Genomic DNA, 20,718 nt, shown 5'->3' on the forward strand with positions numbered 1-20,718 from the left:
GAAATCATGTTTTTAGGTCCACTTGCAGCTAGGATTTAGACATGATAAGTGATAGGAGCATATTTAGGTGACTTACTTAGCTTGTTTTCGTGCATTTTTATTGTTAATTCATAGTTGTTTTAGTAGTTTAAGTCATTTTCGTGTGTTTTTAGGTTCATATGGCTAAGGAAGCAAAAAGATGCATTTTGGAGCATTTTGGAGCAAAATTGGGCTTGGAATGGATAGCTTATATTTGGAGCAAAAGGAATGGACGAAATTGAAGACCTAATGAAGTTAGGATTCCTAATCACAAGAGGATTCCTAATCACAAGAGGATTCCTAATCAAATGAGGAATCCTAGTCAAAGAAGGTTTCCTACTTGAAGTAGGAAAGTTAAGCCAAGGTTTCCTATTTTGGTTTAATCTTTCCTAATCCTTAAAGACTCCATATTTCAGCAAGATCAAAGGCTCCTACCTATTCTAGGTCACAAAAACAACATCCCTTGCAACCTTAGGACAATGTCGTGTGTTTCCTTGTGTTTCCCTTCCTTGCCGTGCAAGGAAGGGCCTTGTTCCCTATTTTAAATACTTAAACACCTTCCTTTTTCATACCAATCTCAGCCATAACTCACATACCCTTTTATACTCCTAAATCCTTGCCTAAATTCAGAAATAAAAGACATTCCCTTTCTCTCTAACCTTTGCCGCAAGTCACATTCCTATTCCTTTCAATTTCTGATTTTGTGTTTCCTATTCTTCAAAGATTTAGAATTAATTCCTTTCCTAAACCAAGTAATAAAGCCTTTAGGTCTTTTCTTCCTTATAAATACCCTTGTGCCGCACCCTTAGAAAGCTAATCCCCCCTTTTACACAACCTACTTTCATTCACAAACATATCCAACCTTGCCCTAGCTTTCCATCCAAATTCCCACCATCCCTTGACTTCCAAACCTTCGTCCAAACCACCCTACACCACCACAAAGCCTTGCCGCACCACCATACCTCCATAAACCCAACTTAAACCCAGAAACTCATCCAAAAACCCACCTTAGCACTTGTGCCGTGACCTAGCAAAGAAGAGGAGAAAGAAGACGAAGCCTTGGACGTTTATGCATTTGAGTTGGAGTGTTGGAACGCTTCTAGGTGTAATCTATCTTTTGTTTTCAATGTTTAATTCTAATTCTAATCTATCTTTTGATGTGAAATAAGATAGCACTCAAATTAAACCCTCTTTTTGACAATTGTAGTATAGATATAAGTAGGGATCGTTCTAGGCCGGGGATTAGGAGGGATTGCTAATCTAATGAAAATTGACTCAAAGATGTGAAAATATGTTTTAAAACACTTTAAATGACCTCACAAGACTCTTACTAACTTATATGACCAAAAACAAACTTTAAAGACTTAAAACAACTTAAAACAACCAAAAAGACTCAATTTAGACTCTAGGACTTAATTTGGACGAAAATACACTTGGTTTTGACTCTAAAGACTCAAAAAGACTCTTTTGGACAGATTTGGAACAAATAAGAAAGAGGGTTTTGATTTTGGACGAATTTAAAAGAAAACAAGTAACTTAAAACTTAAAAACAGATTTTGGACGAATTTTAGAAAAACTAATGGATGATGGGATAGCCAAGGGATACTTCTCCACACATGATACTTTCTAACATAAATTGATTTCCAGTTGCTTTTCCGATAAACCATGAACCTCAACACCCCAGATTAACCGTGACATCACTAATTAACCCTCAGATTTCCCTTAAGTTAGTGGATTGGATGACATCATACGACAACCCAAAGCATTCTTCAAAACGTCCCCTACATGACATCATAATAGAGATACGGTCAAAGATCATTACGTTCAATGGAAATCATAAGTATTGACAAAGCACTTGTAACTATGACATCATGATACACATGCTAGGAATTTACTTAACATGATTGTGAAAACAACCTTAACTACTTGTGAATATAAGTTTGTGACGATTATGTGAAACACCCTTATATTCTAGCCCCAAATTCAAGCATGCAAATTAAGTAGGCCTCCCTAATAAACATACCAGAATAAGTTATCCATCAAACGGTTAAGCAAATTGCGTTCATGACTTATGAAATCACAACTGGACTTAATCAACTCATATTATAAATGTAATCATGGTTTCAAAGCATCCCTAGGCTAAAACGAGTTTAGCCTCTCATGTTCATGACAAAACAAAGCAGTATAGATTTAAACATTGAAAATAAAAGATAGATTACACCTAAAAACATCCAACACTCCAACTTGAATGCACAAACGCCCAAGGCTTGGTCTTCCTTCTCCTCCTCCTTGCTATGTCACGGCACAAGGTCTATGGTGGGTTTGTGGATGATTTTCTGGGTTTTGGATGGATTTAGGTATGTATGGTGGTGCGGCAAAGGTTGATGGTGGTGTATGGAGGTTGGGATGGTGGTGTGGAAGTAGGGGAATGATGGATGGGTGGTTGCAAGGTCACGGCAAAGGGTTGATTTCTGGAGGAGTGTATGAATGTTGTGTGAAGGGGTGGTGAACTAAATGGTGCGGCAAGGCTGTTTATATAGGCTAGTTTGGCACACTTAGTGTAGGAAAAGGATTGCCTAATCCCATTGGAAAAAGGTTAACTCAAGGCAGAAATCAAGTGGGATTTGGAATAGGGAATTCGGCTAGGATTTAGGGATTCTAGAAGGTTTTGGTGCGGCACATGCATAGGGCTGAGATAAGGTTTCTAGAAGGGAAGGTTTAGGGCAGATTCCTAAACCTAAAGGGCCAAGGATACATGATATTTGTGTTGGAAAAGGATTGCAATTCCTAAACCTACAAGGAATGGAGTTCTTGCGGCAATTGAATGGATAAGGCTTCTAGAAACTAAATTATGTGCTTAAATGTGTAGTTAATTCCCTATTATTAGCTAGGAATAAGTCCTAACCTGATTTGGATAGGAGAGAAAAGGATAATGTTAGAGATAGGATAGGATAAGGTTTCTAGGATAGGATAAGATAAGGTTTGGATAAAGTTGGATAAGGTTCCTTGTTTCTTGCTTCTTCCTTATCTTCATTGGAGTAGAACTTCTTCCACCAAATTTGTAGCCTTTCCTAGCTCTTCTTGTCTTCAATTTCGTCCATCCTCTTCGCTCCTATGTTAAGCTATCCAATCCATGCCCAAAAATGCTCCAAATAGCCTCAAAATGCACTTTATTGCTCCCTTTGCCATTAGAACCTAAAAACAAACGAAAATGGCTTAAAATACTAAAACAACTATGAATTAACAACATAAATGCATGAAAACAAGCTAAGTAAGTCGCCTAAATATGCTCCTATCAAATTCCCCCACACTTAGCTTTTGCTAGTCCTCAAGCAAAACGAAATAAACCAAAACAAACAAAACATGTTCTAAACCTTCCAACATGTACCTCAGGGATTTCCAACGAACATGACACGTTAATGAACATCATTCGCACGGTTTTTAGCTTTCTTTACACTTCAACAAGCACTTAATCATAGTTACTACTTATTAGTTCACATATAATCACTTAAAACGATGTTTTGAATGTAGTAACATGCCTTAGAGAATTCCCTCAATTCCTCACTAGAATGCACTCTATTTTCACACAGATTTTCTAACTTCACACCCTACACTAGGTATATGTGAGAAGATTGATGTAGATATGAAGACTAACACTCACATATGTTATATCAAAGAAAGCATTTTTTTGGATTTACGAAAATGACATGAATATGATCTCATGAATGGAATGCTACTACTTAGAACGAGAACCAGTGATTCCATATGCTCATACCAAATTCAAACTCCACATATTGAACACATAACATCAAGATAGAAGTTGAGGGTTGTAACGAGGCTAAGGTATTGGCTAACAAAGAAAGGTAAGGATAAACAAACGTTCTTAAAGCAATAGTAAGCAAAGTAATGAATTTGACACTTAAACTCACTTCTAATGGCAAAAACCAACTTTTTAAACACAAGGGAAGATTCATGCAACATTTGGGGTCAAATTCACTCTTTTGGACCCTTCCTTCAACAGCCAACACTTGTGAGTTCATTCTCACTTATTTTTCAACTCCTTTTCTTTCTTTTGAACACTTTTCTATTTTCTTTTGATTTTTCTACGAATTTCTCTTCTTTTCTTCTTTTTTTTTTTTTTCTCTTTTTCGTGCCCTATCATCTTCCCCCACACTCGTTTTCCGCCATATATTGACCAAAGGAGTTCACTCTAAGTCGTACTTCACTATCCTTTAAGAACCAAGGTATGGAAAGTCCTATTCTAGGCTAGGTGAGGATAATGTGGCTAAAAACGAAAATAGGCTTTGAAAATGAGTTCTAGTATTTGGAACTATAATGAAATGCATTCTAAATAGCAACCAAGCAAAGAATGATGAGATCATGCAACGACTTTAGAAAACAAGAAATCACAGATTATACTCTCCAAAGAACGTTATAGGCTCAAGTCTCTCAGGGTTGTAGCGTTAGTTTGAGTTTCTTCCTTCAAGCATGTTACAAAAACTGATTTTTTTCTTTGTAATTACATGTGAATTCATAAGCTATAACCATAACCAAGCATAAACCAAGGCATAAATCAACTTCCAGCCATGGTTACAACATTCTTTAATAGTCATGCAATTAAAAACCAAATCCTCATCATTGTGTTGGAAGGTGACCTAAGACGCAAACAAACACACAAAAACAACTTAAAAACAACTCTTTTTGGGTTTTTCAAAACTATTTTGTAATTTTTTTGTAAATTTTCGGATATCAAAAGACATAAAAACACTTCAAAACACTCTAAAAACACTTAAAAACAGTGTGAAACAACTTTAGAAATGATGGGTGATAAAATCCCACGAATTTGCATGAAAAACACTTTGTTTACCCCCCCCCCCCACACTTAAATTAAACATTGTCCTCAATGTTTCACACAAAGACTCACAACCAAACAAACAATATAAACGAACTAACATGACAAAATAAAAAATAATAAAGAGATAGAGATTGAGGAACGCAAATCTGATTTTGTAGCTTGAATTGGTGAATTGCCCACATCCTCTCTCGTTGAATGCATGGGTTGCCTCCCAAGAAGCGCTTTCTTTAACGTCGTACAGCCGGACGAGCAATCTTCTTATCCTCATTTGGAGCCCACGACATGGAGTGTGATATCCTCCACAACTTGCCCTTCAACATTTGCATAATAGGGCTTCAAACGATGCCCGTTCACCTTGAATTCTTGGCCATTCCTCAAGCTTTGGATTTGAACTGCACCATGTGAAAAAACATTAGTAACAACAAAAGGTCCAATCCACTTAGAACGTAACTTACCAGGGAATAAACGAAGGCGGGAATTAAAAAGTAAAACTTTTTGCCCTATGGAGAATGTTTTGCTTCGGATCATCTTGTCATGAAAAGCTTTGGTCTTTTCCTTGTAAATGCAAGCATTCTCATATGCTTCACGCCTAAGTTCCTCAAGTTCATTCAATTGCAACTTCCGATGCATTCCAGCCGCATATATGTCCATGTTGAATGTCTTGATCGCCCAATGAGCCTTGTGCTCCAACTCCACGGGGAGATGACATGGCTTGCCATACACTAGCCGAAAAGGGGACATGCCTATTGGTGTCTTGTATGTCGTCCTATAGGCCCATAGTGCATCCTCCAAACGCACACTCCAATCTTTTCTTGTCGGTCCAACGGTCTTCTCCAAGATTTGCTTGATTTCTCTATTGGACACCTCGGCTTGGCCATTGGTTTGGGGATGGTAAGGTGTTGAAACCTTATGTGTGACTTGATACTTCTTGAGTAGTGCTTCAATGGTACGATTACAAAAGTGAGAGCCTCCATCACTAATAAGCACTCGAGGCATCCCAAATCTAGCAAAAATGTTAGTCTTTATAAAATCTGCAACAACTCTAGAATCATTAGTACGGGTGGCTTTGGCTTCCACCCATTTTGAGACATAATCCACCGCAAGCAAAATATAAGTAAAGCCAAACGAAGATGGGAAAGGACCCATGAAATCAATGCCCCAAACATCAAAAATTTCAACGTTAAAGATAGGTGTTTGCGGCATTTGGTCCCTTGCACCTATATTTCCCATTCGTTGGCAACGATCACAAGTTAAACAAAATGTTCTAGCATCTTTAAAGATTGTTGGCCAATAAAAACCACATTCTAACACTTTAAGGGCAGTGCGTTGTGTGCCAAAGTGTCCACCACAAGCATAAGTATGACAAAATGTTAGAATCGAATTAAACTCACAATCATGCACACAACGACGCACAATCTGATCTGCACAAAACTTCCACAAATAGGGGTCATCCCATACATAAAACCGTGCCTCTTTCTTTAACTTATCGCGTTGGTGCCTAGCTAAGGTACTTGGAACACGTTTTGACACCAAAAAATTGACTAAATCGGCATACCAAGGTTCACATACCTTAATGGACAGCAATTGTTCATCGGGGAAAGTCTCTTGGATGGGTAAGGAGTCCTCATTGCACACCAAACGACTTAAATGGCCAGCAACTACGTTCTCACTCCCTTTCTTGTCTCGAATTTCAATATCAAACTCTTGGAGAAGAAGCATCCATCTAATGAGCCGTGGTTTAGCCTCCTTTTTAGTGAATAAGTACCTAAGAGCTGCATGGTCAGAAAATACAATCACTTTAGTGCCAAGTAAATATGAACGAAACTTATCTAAAGCAAACACAACGGCAAGAAGTTCTTTTTCTGTGGTAGAGTAGTTTAATTGAGCATCATTCAAGGTCCTAGAAGCATAGTAGATGGCGTGGGAATGCTTGTTCTTCCTTTGACCCAAAACAGCCCCTATTGCATAATCGGATGCATCACACATGAGCTCAAAAGGCAACGTCCAATCAGGTGGAAGGATGATAGGTGCCGTGGTAAGCTTGTCCTTGAGAAGCTTGAATGCCTTCTCACACTCCTCGTTGAACTCAAACGCCACTTCTTTTTGTAGGAGACGGCATAGGGGTTGCGCAATCTTGGAGAAATCCTTGATAAATCGCCTATAGAATCCTGCATGGCTAAGAAAAGAACGAACCTCTCTAACCGAGGTAGGAGAGGGTAAGTAGCGTACAAGATCTATTTTAGACTTATCAACTTCAATTCCTTTTTCAGAGATGATATGACCCAAAACTATGCCTTGTTTAACCATAAAATGACATTTTTCCCAATTCAAAACCAGGTTAGTTTCCATGCATCTTTTCAAGATTAAAGTAAGATTATGCAAGCAATCATCAAATGAGTCCCCAAAGACACTAAAATCGTCCATAAATACTTCAATTATCTTTTCAACATAATCAGAGAATATACTTACCATGCATCGTTGGAAAGTGGCCGGTGCATTGCATAAACCAAATGGCATACGACGATATGCAAAAGTACCAAATGGACAAGTAAAGGTGGTCTTTTCTTGATCATCCGGCGCTATGACAATTTGATTATATCCCGAATAACCATCAAGAAAGCAATAAAAAGAATGACCGGCTAACCTTTCAAGCATTTGATCGATGAATGGCAAAGGGAAGTGATCTTTCCTTGTTGCGGCATTTAGCTTCCTATAGTCAATGCACACCCTCCAACCGGTTTGAATGCGTGTAGGCACAAGTTCATCTTCTTCATTCCTCACCACCGTGACTCCGGACTTCTTGGGAACCACTTGGACCGGTGAAACCCAACAACTATCCGAGATGGGATAGATGACGCCACAATCAAGCAATTTGATGATTTCCTTCTTCACTACTTCCATCATTGGTGGGTTGAGTCGACGTTGGGCTTCCCTTGATGGTTTGGCGCCTTCTTCCATGAGAATTCGATGCATGCACGTGGTAGGACTAATACCCTTGATATCGGCCAAAGTCCACCCAATGGCCGTCTTGTGCTCTTTGAGAACCCTCACCAATTTCTCCTCCTCTTGTGCCGTGAGTGATGAAGCTATAATGACGGGCAATGTGTCTTGCTCGCCCAAAAACACATACTTCAAGTGATTTGGCAACGGTTTAAGCTCAAGTGTAGGTGGTTGTTCTATAGAAGGAAGCAACTTATTAGTCGAAATTGGAATTGAAATTGGACTAGGGGGCTTACCTTGGAGCCGTGGCAATGACTCTAGGGCTGCCACGGTCTCAATTACATCTTCATCAAAGGCCACGACATGGGTGTTCAATTGTGTGTCGTGGGTTGCTATGGTGGCAGCCATGTGATCCTTCAATTCTATGCCATTTGTAATGACCGTTTCAAGTGCATCGCCATGTAATTGATCAAGGTGTGCCTGCGCCAAAGAATCAAGAATATCAATAGAGAAACATGAGTGATCATCATTAGGAAATCTCATAGTTTCAGAAATATTAAAATCAATCACCTCCCCATCGAATTCCATTGTTAAAGTGCCTTTAAACACGTCTATCTTAGTTCGTGCCGTCTTCATGAATGGCATCCCAAGAAGAATCGGCAAGGATGGAGCATGGGTGGTTTCCTCCATTTCAAGGACATAGAAATCCGCCGGGAAGATCAAATTATTCACCTGCACTAAGACATCTTCCAATACGCCCTTGGGATAGGCATTAGATCTATCGGCTAATTGAATAATCACACCATCATGTTTCAATTCACCAAGGTTCATTGAAGCATAAATAGAGTATGACATGACGTTAATTGAAGCTCCTAAGTCTAACATAGCATGTTCGAATTTAGTTTGACCAATAATACAAGGGATTGTAAAGCTACCTGGATCTTTGCACTTTGGTGGTAACTTTCTTTGTAAAATAGCGGAAACATTCTCACTTACCCTTACTACCTCTTTATGTGACGCCCTTTTCCTTGTAGTGCACAATTCCTTCAAGAACTTAGCGTATTTGGGCACTTGCTTTATGGCATCTAGGAGCGGGATATTGACTTGAACTTTCCTAAACGTCTCAAGAATGTCCTTCTCATGCTCCTCTTTCTTTGTTTGCAAAAATTTGTGAGGAAAAGGAACATTGGGTGGAACGGGGTTAGAATTAATCAAATTTGAACCCAACTTACCTTTGGTGGCCGAATGGGATGGCATGGATGAGTTTTTGTATTTTTGGGCTTGCGGCAATGGATGTTGTGTCCTTGCCGTGGACTACCCTTCATCCTCCTCTTCATGTTGCAATGTTTCTTCTTCGTTAGGACTTGTTTTGGGTGGTGTGGATGTGGTGCCAACTTCTTTTCCACTCCTCAAAGTGATTGCTTTGGCAGATTTGAACCTTCCCTTTGGATTGACAATGGTTGAACTTGGAAGCTTGCCTTGGTCTCGGAATTGTCCCACAAACTCCGCAATCTGCCCTATTTGCTTTTCTAATTGGTCCACCCTTTTGTCTTGGTTTTGCATTGCCTTGTTTTGATTTTCTTGCCCCTGAGACAAACTAGTAAGTAACTTAAGAATTGTAGCATTATCTAAAGATGTACCTTGATGGTTTTGGGCGGATTGGGGTTGGTTTTGGTCTTGGCCGTGGGTTTTGGTGTAAAACCCCGGGGGTTGCTGCCTAAAGCCTCCTTGTTGGTAAGGTTGTTAAGGCTCCCTCCACTTGAAATTTAGATGGTCTCTCCAACCCGGATTGTATGTATTGGAATATGGATCATTCCTTGGCTGATTTTGGCTTGGAAATCCAATGGCGTTTGCACTCTCCCATCCCCCATTCTCAATCAATTGAGGGCACTTTTCCGAAGGATGACCTTGAATAGAACATACGCCACATACAATTGGACTTTGGATCTTCATTCCTTCGGCCATCTGAGACACAAGAGAAGTAAGATTAGCTAATTGAGTTTGAATGTCGGATTGAGAACTTACCTCATTCACTTGTTGCGGTGGGGGGTCCCTTTGCCCAATTCCTTCGTATTGTTGTGCATTGAGAGCCCGGTTCGCAATAAGGTTCTTGGCTGCCATAGGGGTTTTATCCACCAACGCTCCTCCCGCCGAAGCATCAAGCATTTGCCTTTCAATGGGAAGAAAACCTTCATAGAAGTATTGAAGGAGAAGCTCATCCTTCATTTGATGTTGAGGACATGATGCAACAAGGGTTTTAAAACGCTCGTAGTATGTTGGAAAAGACTCCCCTTGACTTTGTTGAATTCCACTAATCTTCTTTCTCAAGAGAATGACTCTTGAAGTAGGAAAAAACTTTTCAAGAAACGCCCTCTTCATGCTCTCCCAAGAAGTGACCGTTCCGGGTGCTAACTCATATAACCAATCTTTGGCCTTCTCTAATAGTTGATTGGAGTCATGCTCGAACATACCACCTCGAACTCTTTCAAATGCTTGTTGGGATCCTCCATGGACAGTCCATGGAACTTCGGAATGTGGTGCAACAAACTTGACTTCAATTCAAATTCATCGGTCTTGTCTTGAGCTGCCCTTGGGTATTGGATGCATAAGGGTGCGGCATTGTCCATTCCTGAGGTGGAAAGCTCCTTGATTGTACGATTGTCCGCTGCCATGGTGCGGACCTCTTCTTCCCCCCTTGCCGTGGGTTCTCTTTCCTCCTCAAGATTGGACGCCGAACTAGAACTTGTTGGGTGAAATTCGGGGTTCTTCTTCTTCTTCCTCAAAGTGCGCTCAAAATCGTCGTCAAAATCCAAGAAGTTTGCACTTATAGGTTGAGAACTACGAGTCATAAACTAGTACCTACAAACAAGAAAAGAAACTAGGTCAGTAGCTAAAACAAAAAGAAAACAAAAAGAAACAAAAAGAAACAACGGGGGATTAGCAAACTTGCTAATCCCCGGCAACGGCGCCAAAAATTTGATGTGAAATAAGATAGCACTCAAATTAAACCCTCTTTTTGACAATTGTAGTATAGATATAAGTAGGGATCGTTCTAGGCCGGGGATTAGGAGGGATTGCTAATCTAATGAAAATTGACTCAAAGATGTGTATGTTTTAAAACACTTTAAATGACCTCAAAAGACTCTTACTAACTTATATGACCAAAAACAAACTTTAAAGACTTAAAACAACTTAAAACAACCAAAAAGACTCAATTTAGACTCTAGGACTTAATTTGGACGAAAATACACTTGGTTTTGACTCTAAAGACTCAAAAAGACTCTTTTGGACAGATTTGGAACAAATAAGAAAGGGGGTTTTGATTTTGGACGAATTTGAAAGAAAACAAGTAACATAAAACTTAAAAACAGATTTTGGACGAATTTTAGAAAAACTAATGGATGATGGGATAGCCAAGGGATACTTCTCCACACATGATACTTTCTAACATAAATTGATTTCCAGTTGCTTTTCCGATAAACCATGAACCTCAACACCCCAGATTAACCGTGACATCACTAATTAACCCTCAGATTTCCCTTAAGTTAGTGGATTGGATGACATCATACGACAACCCAAAGCATTCTTCAAAACGTCCCCTACATGACATCATAATAGAGATACGGTCAAAGATCATTACGTTCAATGGAAATCATAAGTATTGACAAAGCACTTGTAACTATGACATCATGATACGCATGCTAGGAATTTACTTAACATGATTGTGAAAGCAACCTTAACTACTTGTGAATATAAGTTTGTGACGATTATGTGAAACACCCTTATATTCTAGCCCCAAATTCAAGCATCAAATTAAGTAGGCCTCCCTAATAAACATACCAGAATAAGTTATCCATCAAACGGTTAAGCAAATTGCGTTCATGACTTATGAAATCACAACTGGACTTAATCAACTCATATTATAAATGTAATCATGGTTTCAAAGCATCCCTAGGCTAAAACGAGTTTAGCCTCTCATGTTCATGACAAAACAAAGCACTATAGATTTAAACATTGAAAATAAAAGATAGATTACACCTAAAAACGTCCAACACTCCAACTTGAATGCACAAACGCCCAAGGCTTGGTCTTCCTTCTCTTCCTCCTTGCTAAGTCACGGCACAAGGTCTATGCTGGGTTTGTGGATGATTTTCTGGGTTTTGGATGGATTTAGGTATGTATGGTGGTGCGGAAAAGGTTGATGGTGGTGTATGGAGGTTGGGATGGTGGTGTGGAAGTAGGGGAATGATGGATGGGTGGTTGCAAGGTCACGGCAAAGGGTTGATTTCTGGAGGAGTGTATGAATGTTGTGTGAAGGGGTGGTGAACTAAATGGTACGGCAAGGCTGTTTATATAGGCTAGTTTGGCACACTTAGTGTAGGAAAAGGATTGCCTAATCCCATTGGAAAAAGGTTAACTCAAGGCAGAAATCAAGTGGGATTTGGAATAGGGAATTCGGCTAGGATTTAGGGATTCTAGAAGGCTTTGGTGCGGCACATGCATAGGGCTGAGATAAGGTTTCTAGAAGGGAAGATTTAGGGCAGATTCCTAAACCTAAAGGGCCAAGGATACATGATATTTGTGTAGGAAAAGGATTGCAATTCCTAAACCTACAAGGAATGGAGTTCTTGCGGCAATTGAATGGATAAGGCTTCTAGAAACTAAATTATGTGCTTAAATGTGTAGTTAATTCCCTATTATTAGCTAGGAATAAGTCCTAACCTGATTTGGATAGGAGAGAAAAGGATAATGTTAGAGATAGGATAGGATAAGGTTTCTAGGATAGGATAAGATAAGGTTTGGATAAGGTTGGATAAGGTTCCTTGTTTCTTGCTTCTTCCTTATCTTCATTGGAGTAGAACTTCTTCCACCAGATTTGTAGCCTTTCCTAGCTCTTCTTGTCTTCAATTTCGTCCATCTTCTTCGCTCCTATGTTAAGCTATCCATTCCATGCCCAAAAATGCTCCAAATAGCCTCAAAATGCACTTTATTGCTCCCTTTGCCATTAGAACCTAAAAACAAACGAAAATGACTTAAAATACTAAAACAACTATGAATTAACAACATAAATGCATGAAAACAAGCTAAGTAAGTCGCCTAAATATGCTCCTATCATGTCATAGTTACAAGTGCTTTGTCAATACTTATGATTTCCATTGAACGTAATGATCTTTGATTGTATCTCTATTATGATGTCATGTAGGGTACTTTTGAAGAATGCTTTGGGTTGTCGTATGATGTCATCCAATCCAATAACTTAAGGGAAATCTGAGGGTTAATTAGTGGTGTCACGGTTAATCTGGGGTATTGAGGTTCATGGTTTATCGGAAAAGCAACTGGAAATCAACTTATGTTTGAATGTATCATGTGTGGAGAAGTATCCCTTGGCTAGTTCATCATCCATTGGTTTTACTTAAATTTGTCCAAAAATCTGTTTTAAATTTTAAGTTACTTGTTTTCTTTTAAATTCGTCCAAAAACAAATCCCCCTTTCTTACTTATTCCAAATCTTTCCAAAAGTGTGTTTTAGAGTCTTTTGAGTCAAAACTAATTGTATTTTCGTCCAAATTGGTGTTAAGTGTTCAAAACTGCTCAGATTGTGTTTTTAAGGCAGTTTTGAGTGTTTTGTTGCTGTTTTGAGTCTTTTGGTTTGTTTTAGTGTTCTAGTGTTTAGTTTTACATTCTTTGAGTCTAGTAGTGTTTTAACCTTTGTTTTACGTTATTGAGTCAGTTTTCAAGTGTTTTAGCAACCCCTCCTAATCCCCGGTTTAGAACGATCCTTACTTATACATATACTACAATTGTCAAAAGAGGGTTTTAATTTGTGTGCTTATATAATTCGCATCAAATTTTTGGCGCCGTTGCCGGGGATTAGCAAGTTTGCTAATCCCCCGTTGTTTCTTTTTGTTTTCTTTTTGTTTTAGCTACTGACCTTATTTCTTTTCTTGTTTGTAGGTACTAGTTTATGACTCGTAGCTCTTAACCTATTAGTGCAAACATCTTGGATTTTGACGACGATTTTGAGCGCACTTTGAGGAAGAAGAAGAAGAACCCAGAACTTCAACCAACAAGTTCTAGTTCGGCTTCCAATTTTGAGGAGGAAGAAAGACCCACGGCAAGGGAGAAAGAAGAGGTCCACACCATGGCAGCGGACAACCGTACAATCAAGGAGCTTTGCGCTTCGGGAATGGACAATGCCGCACCCTTGTGCATCCAATACGCAAGGGCGGCTCAAGACAAGACCGACGAATTTGAATTGAAGTCAAGTTTGTTGCACCAGATTCCAAAGTTCCATGGACTGTCCATGGAGGATCCCAACAAGCATTTGAAGGAGTTTGAGGTGGTGTGTTCGAGCATGACTCCAATTAACGTTGATAGTAGTATTTTGAAGATGAAGGCTTTCCCGTTCTCACTTTTGGAGAAGGCCAAGGATTGGTTATACGAGTTAGCACCCGGAACGGTCACTTCTTGGGAGAGCATGAAGAGGGCGTTTCTTGAAAAGTTCTTTCCTACTTCAAGAGTCATTCTCTTGAGAAAGAAGATTAGCGGAATCCAACAAAGTTAAGGGGAGTCTTTTCCAACATACTACGAGCGTTTTAAAGCCCTTGTTGCATCATGTCCTCAACATCAAATGAAGGAGGAGCTTCTACTTCAATACTTCTATGAAGGTCTTCTTCCTATTGAAAGGCAAATGCTTGATGCTTCGGCGGGAGGTGCGTTGGTGGATAAAACTCCCAGGGAAGCCAAGAATCTCATTGCAAACCGGGCTCTCAATGCACAACAATACGAAGGAATTGGGCAAAAGGACCCCCCACGGCAACAAGTGATAGGAGCATATTCATGCGACTTAATTAGCTTGTTCTCGTGCATTTATGTTGTGTTTCCTAAGCTATTTTAGTGTTTAAAGTCACTTTTGTGCATTTTCAGATTATAAAGCCAAAGTGTGCAAGAAGATGCAAATTGGAGTCTTTTGGAGCGAAAGAGGAATGAATGAGTTGAAGACTTGAAGAAACGATGAATTCCTACTCCCACGATGAATTTCTACTCCAACGATGAATTCCTACTCAAACGAGGATTCCTACTCAAACAAGGTTTCCTACTTGAAGTAGGAAAGTTAACCGTAGGTTTCCCGTTTTGGTAACCTTTCCTAATCTTAAACGTCCGTATTTTCTAGCCACTTTGAAGGCCTTGTAGGCACTTTAGGACACAAAACAAAGACCCTAGCCCCCTTAAACCTCTTTGCCGTGCCTTTCCCCTAATAACCTTCCCTTGCCGTGCAAGGGGGGTAGTTTTGTCCCATTTTATGCACCTAAACCCTAACCCTAAACCCTAGTCGCACCTATTAATCAATTCCCTTTTAATTTCTGATTTTATTTCCTAATTCTAGCAGCCTTTGAATTAATTTTAGTTAATAAAAATTAGCTAGGGTTTTATTTTCGGAAACCATACATATTTCAAACCCTAGCCGTGATAAGTCACATTTTGCATGCATTTATATCTTCCTTATTTGGTGTCTTTGTGATTGTTTTGGATTAAACTAGTCGCGTTTTACATTGTTTTGTGTTAGTGTGCAGCCAAGGTGTAATAAGATCAATTGGAAGGCAAATGAAGGAATGTGGTGCAATTCGACCACAATGGGTGGTTCTAAACAAGGCAAAAACATGCAGATTTCTTATTATTCCACATGGCTTGTGCCGTGTACCTCCTTGCCTAAAACATTCAGCCATATTTCCACCAACAAACACAATCATTTCATGCAAATCTCATGTGGTTCCAAGTCAGATTATGCACTTCTAAAACATCAAAACATGCATTCACATGCATGTCCACAACCTGACCCGTGCATTCCATTTCCCTTCTTCACTTCTCTTTGCAGAAATCCACATGCACCTCAATTAAACATTCCATGCCATTTCAGCTCCACTTATGCCCATGCCGTGAGCTTTCTGCCATTCCCAGAGTTTTATAACCAATTTCAGGTTATCCACTTCATGCTTGCAGACATTCCACATGTGTTTTGGATTAAATAAACCACACACTTGCAGATCATGTCCATGCTTTGCAGGTATCATGCCAGAAATCCACTCATCCAACCATTTCATGCGATTCCATCTCCTTAATGCCCATACCGTGCACATTCATTCTCTTTTCAGAATTCCTTTCACATGGACCATGTCAGTTTTCCACATGCATTTCCGATTGTTCTCCATCACCATCTCAGAAACACAATCATTTCCATCACTTAAGCTCTGCCATCTGAGTTAAACAAAGCCAAGATCCAATCTGATTGTCTCTCCATCATTAGACTCATTCAGAAATTCACCAAGGGGGATAGATTGCTCTTTTGGATTGATTGGATCAGAGACACACCATTCTTACTCTAATTTCTGTCCACCATTCACTCTCATTCTCCCTCTCCATTCCATTTCATTCGACACTCTCTCCCTTTCACAAAAACTGTCCATTTCTCTCCATTTATGCACCACTCACAGAAACCATTCGACATTAGTTTCTCCACCCTCATTTACAATCACATTTGGGAGCTCCAACACCGAAGGCACTCTTCAAGGAATTCAACATCAGTTTTGCTTCAAGGGTTCCTTCTACTTCATTCTATGTTCATTCATGTTGTGTATGTTTATGTTAAATCTTTTGTAAACATGAATTGTAACTAATCCTCCTCTAGGGATTCGATGTAACCTTGCAAAGTTTGCCATGTAATTAAGTTAGAATGCTCATTTTGTCCATCTATTTCTTGTTTCATTTTCTGTTTTAATGGTGACTTAGTATGTTGATTTTAATGTTTGATCATCATTTGAATTAATCACTAAGTTGTGTAGCCAAGATTAAAGCACACATCATGCATAATCTTGGTAGATATGTGAATGAATGAAGGGAGTGTTTAGCACACATCCTGCCGAATTACTCCCTTTGGTTTTATGAAAGTTTCTTGTACATTACATAATCTTGATTATGAACCAAAGTTGCACATCACAATTAGGTTCATGATTAGAGACATTTGATCAAATCCACACATCATATGGTTGATCATATCCAAGTGAAACAAACTCAAGAAATAGGTAGATGAATGAGTACAAATTAACTTGACAAACATGGACTTAGTTGAGCAATGGTGAAATCGAATCCCTAGTTTCATTTCCATTGATACTATCCCATTACATTAGTTGTTGATTGATTTGTGTTTATTTCATATTCTCATGCTTTCAAGTTACAAAAAAACAAATCTGTTTATTTAGACTAGTTTGATTCATTTCCAAATCTGCCTAGTTTGTTTAGTTTGATTCATTTCTTAGAGTTCTTGCAAAACAAGTAATTACATAGGTCCAATTAGTCCCTGTGGATTCGACACCCTTACTTATGCCATTATACTAAATATATTCTAGCATTAAGAAGGAAATATACATCAACAAAAATGGCGCCGTTGCCGGGGACTGATTTCAGTCCCTTGTAATTGCTTGTTTGCTTGTTTGCTATTTTGATTAGTGTCAAGGTTCATAACTTGTCAAATTGATAATTGGAAGTTGATTTAAGTTGCATACATTTCATGTATGGAAAAGAATCCCTTAGCCATTCCATTATCCATTGGTTTACATCAACTTGCTTTACAATCTGCTTTTGTTATAATCTGTCCATTTAATTGCATTTCGTCCAAATACAATTTCTCCCCATAGTTTGTTAAGTCTTAAGCTTAGAATCTGTCTTATCTTGTGTTTTGAAGCATTTTGAGTCAAACTCAAACCTAATTTTCGTCCAAAATTGAGTTTAGTGTCAAAACTGCCCAATTTGTGTTTTTAGGCAGTTTTGAGAGTTTTTAGCTTGTTTTGAGTCTTGTGAATCTGTTTTGAGTCCTTTGAGTCTTTGTTTTGTCCAAATTAGTTAGAAAGTGTTTTGATTTGTGTTTATAAGTGTTTTGATTCAAGTTTCCATCCAATTTCGTCCAAATTAGTGTAGGTGCTCAAAACTGCCCAGAAAGTGTTTTTTAGGCAATTTTGAGTCTTCTAGTTGCTGTTTTGGGTTTTAGGATTCTTTAAGTGTTCTAAGCGTTTAGTTCCACATCCTTTGAGTCTTTTCAAACGTTTTTAAGTTTATTTTTGTTCTTTTCATTGTTGTTTGCTTCTTGATTTTCATTCACACTTGTGTTACTTTGTTTCAGGTAGTATATGTCAAATAAACTTGTTGAGTTAGGCCAAAGAATTGAAAGATTAAAGGGCCACACTTTGGACAACTTTGTGCCATCAAGTTCATCCCTAATCCGTGAGGAAGAGGAAAGGACTTCACCTAGTTCAACAAGTAAAGGATCTGAGCAATTTGATTGGGAAAGAGAGGAAGAGATGGCGGGCAACCAAGATGAACTTCGAGCTTTGGAGGACTTTGCTCAACCAATCATACCAAATTCACCTTCATGCATCTTGCTGCCCACAGAAGCTAGAAACTATGATCTCAAATCTTCACATTTCCATATGTTTCCTTCATTTTATGGCTTACCTAATGAAGACCCTTTAGCTCATATTAAAGAGTTTTACAATGTTGTGAGTGGTTTACCTTTGCAGGGAGTAAGTGAAGCAAATTTGAGGATGAGAGTGTTTCCTTACACCTTGAAAGATAGGGCCAAGAGTTGGTTGATGACCCTAACACCAGGTTCCCTCACCACATGGGATGCCGTGGCTAAGAAGTTCTTGGAGAAGTTCTTTTCCACTCAAAAGACAGCCACATTAAGGGGACAAATCTTCAACTTCAAACAAGATGATGGTGAACCTTTCAATGAGTGTTGGGAGCGTTTTAAAGGCCTCTTGATACAATGTCCACACCATGGGTTACCTTTTCACTTACAAATGCAAATTTTCTATGATGGACTAACCCAAAATTGTCAATCAACTATGGATAATGCAGCAGGTGGAGCATTGAAGAAAAAGAATGCTCAAGAGTCATATAACATTTATGAGATGTTGGGGTCTAATGCTCAACACAAAGATTTAAGGGGTAAGAAAGTTGGAGTTTATGAAACAAGTTCTAATCATGAGCTTTTGTTGCAGGTAGCTAACCTAGAAAGGAAGCTTGAATCCGTGCTCAACATGGTGCCAAAAGCTAATGAAGTGTGTGCCATTTGCAACATATCAAGCCATCCTACTCACCAATGTCCATCTAGGGAGGCTTATCCCGAGTATGTTCAAGAACAAGTGAACCTCATGAATTCTTACAACCAAAGACCAAGGAATGATATGTATTCCAATACATATAACCCGAGTTGGAGAGATCACCCCAACTTTTCATGGAAGAACAACAATCCAATCCAAAATTTCCAACCAAAACCTGCCCCTAGTCTAGAGGATACGGTTAAATTGTTAGCCCAAAACACCTTGCAATTCCAACAGTCCACAAATAGCACTCTCCAACAACATTCAGCAGCCCTAACCAAAATGGAGACACAATTGGTGCAGATTGCAGATGCCTTGAACCAAAGAGAGGTTGGGAAGTTTCCAAGCCAACCTGTGATACTCCAAAGGAACCAAGAGCAAGCCAAAGCAATCACTACACTTAGAAGTGGTAAGGTTATTGATAATAGAGTTGGCAATGAAGTTACTAATGAATATGATCATGTGAATGCAGGTGTCACTCAAGGAGACAATGAGAAATCAATTGAGGAACCAAGCCATGCCACTTCCTCACTAGAAGCACCAAATCTTCACAAGGCCAAGAAACCATACACTCCACCAATACCATTCCCTGGAAGACTTGCCAAGAGCAAGCAGGATAAGTCATTCAAAGAAATTTTTGATATACTAAGCAAAGTGAATGTTAACTTACCTTTGCTTGATGTCATTAGGAACATGTCGGCATATGGGAAGTTCTTCAAGGAGTTAAACAGCTATAAAAGGAAGTATGGACCACATGAGAAGGTTGTGGTGTTTGAGAATGTGAGTGCAGTTTTGCAAAGAAAACTTCCACCAAAGCTCAAGGATCCAGGCAGTTTCTCTATCAACATCACCATAGGGGACAAGAAAGTAGAGAAGGCAATGCTTGACTTGGGTGCTAGCATCAACTTAATGCCTTATTCAGTGTACCTTCAACTAGGTTTGGGAGATTTGAAAGCCACCACCATTTCATTACAACTTGCAGACAGATCCGTGAAATATCCAAGAGGTATAGTAGAAGATATTCTAGTTCAAGTTGATAAACTAATCTTGCCTGCAGATTTTGTAGTGTTGGACATGGAAGAAGCTCCTATACATGATCGTGAGTTGCCAATATTGCTTGGGAGACCCTTCATGGCCACGGCCAAGACCATCATTGATGTGCAAAATGGACTCCTCAATATGACAGTGTTAGGAGAGACAGTTCAATTCAAAGTGTTTGAATCTCTTTCTCATCCTTCGTCATCTCTTGATTGTTATGCCATTGATGTGCTTGATTCACTGGTATTCTCTAAGTTCTTGCAGGCACAATCGAATGAACCATTGCAAACTGTTTTGAGTCAATCTCAAGATGAGTTTGATGAGGAAGATGCACTCATGGAAGAAGTAGCTGCTTTGGAAGCATTAGCATTGTATCCTTTCAATGTTTCACCTCGTTTTGAGCCTTTAGAATCATCAATGTCACATCTAACTCCTTCCACTGTTAAGGCACCAAAACTTGAACTTAAACCACTTCCACCACATCTAAAATATGCATATCTAGCTGAATTTGAAACTCTTCCAATTATCATAGCTTCTGATCTCACCCCAAATGAAGAAGATAAACTAATTAGGGTGTTAAAAGAGTTCAAATCTGTTTTTGGTTGGTCAATTGCAGATATCAAGGGAATAAGCCCTACCATGTGCATGCATAGGATCCTTTTGGAGGAAGGAGCAAAAACAAGCCGTGAGCCACAAAGAAGGCTCAATCCAC

At 39.1% G+C, this 20,718-nt stretch overlaps 1 non-coding gene across 1 annotated transcript; it reads right to left on the bottom strand.

Moving 5' to 3' along the window:
* Positions 1-18,538: 18,538 nt before the first annotated feature.
* On the bottom strand, positions 18,539-18,649 carry LOC148698562 (small nucleolar RNA R71). Its single transcript, XR_015960245.1, has one exon. It is a non-coding gene; the product is annotated as a small nucleolar RNA R71 (small nucleolar RNA).
* Between the last annotated feature and the right edge of the window lie 2,069 nt (positions 18,650-20,718).

The sequence above is a fragment of the Pyrus communis genome, chromosome 2 (assembly GCF_041283825.1).
Source record: "Pyrus communis isolate YQ-2024b chromosome 2, ASM4128382v1, whole genome shotgun sequence".
Classification (NCBI taxonomy): Eukaryota; Viridiplantae; Streptophyta; class Magnoliopsida; order Rosales; family Rosaceae; genus Pyrus; species Pyrus communis.